This window comes from Thalassophryne amazonica, chromosome 14 (genome assembly GCF_902500255.1).
Source record: "Thalassophryne amazonica chromosome 14, fThaAma1.1, whole genome shotgun sequence".
In the NCBI taxonomy this organism is placed as follows: domain Eukaryota; kingdom Metazoa; phylum Chordata; class Actinopteri; order Batrachoidiformes; family Batrachoididae; genus Thalassophryne; species Thalassophryne amazonica.
Window position 1 is genome coordinate 16511315 of NC_047116.1, and position 2109 is coordinate 16513423.

Sequence of the window (2109 nt, forward strand, 5' to 3'; positions counted from 1 at the left end):
GAGTCGGGCCGTGCGCGCCGCGTGTGCATCTTTTTTGTTTTACTACGAAGGGAAGCTGCTTGTCTCCAGACGCGTGAGTTCATCTTTGTCGTGGATTTTGAACGACGACTTTTATTTTTGTGCGCTCAGGCTGCGACGCGCACTCACATGTTTTTTTTTTTCTCTCTCTCTCTCTCTCTCTCTCTCTCTCTCTCTCTCTCTCTCTCTCTCTCTCTCTCTCACTTTTGGTCGCTCCATGTAAAGCCACCCGCTCCTCTCCGCTCCGCCCCCCCCTTCACCCCCCGCCTTTTCGCAACATTGACGCAACCAAAAATACTGGAACAAAAGAGACAACTTCCTTGAAGCTTTGCTGAAACTGCACTTGGTCGGAGCAATGAAAGGAAAAGCTCGCTGTCAATTCTTCCGGATGGTAAAAACGTCGAGGTGAGGGGGGTGTCACCGGAGACGGGCTGAGCCGGGGCTGCCAGCGTCGGAGATGCAGATGATCGCTCCGACATGCATCCACAGTGTGCCCAGTAAGTGCCATTAGACATCCAGTAGAGTCACTTCAACTTTTGGCGTGTGACCTCTGAACTACTTTTTGTGCGCGTTAGAGTTCCACTCGCTGCAAAAACAAAAAGTGTTTTGGATCAGCTGTGCCACAAATGGACACAAAGTCGGCGGCGCCACATCATTTAGGTGAAATATGTCGAATGGAAACGGTGGGGTTGAAGTGTTGTCCTCTCCAATCAGGTATGTGTGTGGTGTTTTTCAAAATAAGTTTGTGCGCTTTTTTCTGCATATTTTAAACATTTCGGAGCGCGCTACACCGCTGCAGCCTCATCAGGGCGTGAAATTATTGTGGTCTTGCATAAAAGAAACTGGACAAAAAAAGCGTCGAGCATGTGTAAATGTGTTGTGCGTTGACAACTCCGTTCTGTTGTTGTTTTTCCGTGCGGCAGCAGCTTTGCGCATTTCGCCGGGTTGCTCCCACAACAAAACCCATCCGGTGCGGCGCTGTGCTTTTGCGCTTTTGCGACGGTGCGCTGCGATTTCGCTCCGCGGTGCCAAGCGCACGTTGTCGGCGGGACGCGCGCTCCTCTTTTGTCGCCGCGGTGTTTTCGCAGCGCGAACAAAGGGCTGGAATGGAGTAGTCGGCTAGGCGCAGAGCGTCGGTGCAAAGCAGGCGGGCTGTTTACAATCATAACAGGTGACGTCACGTGACTGACAGTGCGCCCGGGCCATAGGCTGCGACGCGTAGCCATCAGCAACATGCTATATTTGGAAAGTGGTTACATCATCGGAGTGAAGCAGGGAGGGACTTCCGCAGGAATTCTCAGTTTGTAGTCCAGAAGCAGGACAATGAGGAGGCTTTGGTGGATTCCGAAGTGGGTTGTTTTGGAGTTCTGCAGCACTCGCACAACCCGTGAGTCAGACAGCAGCAGGATACCCCGCAAAAATCTGATCTGTCAACTTTAAATCGATCTCCAAAGTGTTGCTACAAGACAAATGTGAGGATTATTGGAGCAAAAATAGATATGATGTGCAACTGGATGCACAGTTCAGCCCATTTGTGAACAAACATTTTAAATATTGTCAGAAATTTTTTATAAAATACTGTTTTTTTCTGTAGTGTTTACTGAAATGTGCTCACATCACTGTAGAAATGTCAAGTTTAGAGTTTTTGATGACCAACCATGAGCACTGCTAAATGGACTGCATTTATATAAAGTGGGTTTTTTTTTCATCCAAAGTTGCGTTCATGTTGTTGCAGCCAAAACATATTTTGAATGTTTTCTCCATTATTGCACCACTGCTGTAAGGTGTACAGCCTTGTGATCACCTTGGGAAGATATCTTAAAAACACCTAATATGACTGTGATCAAACTTCGTGAGTACATGGAGCCCATGCATGGGAAGAAATGATTTGATTTTGATCAGGATCAGTCGATGATCAAGGTCAGAGGTCAATGTCAAATTACTGGCACCAAGGTAATACATTTAGAAAAAATATATAAGGAAATGGCTAAATTTATGGAAATGAGTTTAAATATTTTGTTGTTAGTAAAACATTTAAATGCAGCATTTGTTCATTGTGCATTTGGTGGCAGCAGTCTTGTACAGATGAAT

General features: G+C 46.5%; 1 long non-coding RNA gene across 1 annotated transcript; it reads left to right on the forward strand.

Annotated features, from left to right (window-relative positions):
- The first annotated feature begins 286 nt into the window (after positions 1 to 286).
- LOC117524864 lies at positions 287 to 852 on the forward strand. Its single transcript, XR_004564883.1, has 2 exons — positions 287 to 515; positions 594 to 852. It is a non-coding gene; the product is annotated as an uncharacterized LOC117524864 (long non-coding RNA).
- Positions 853 to 2109: the final 1257 nt, after the last annotated feature.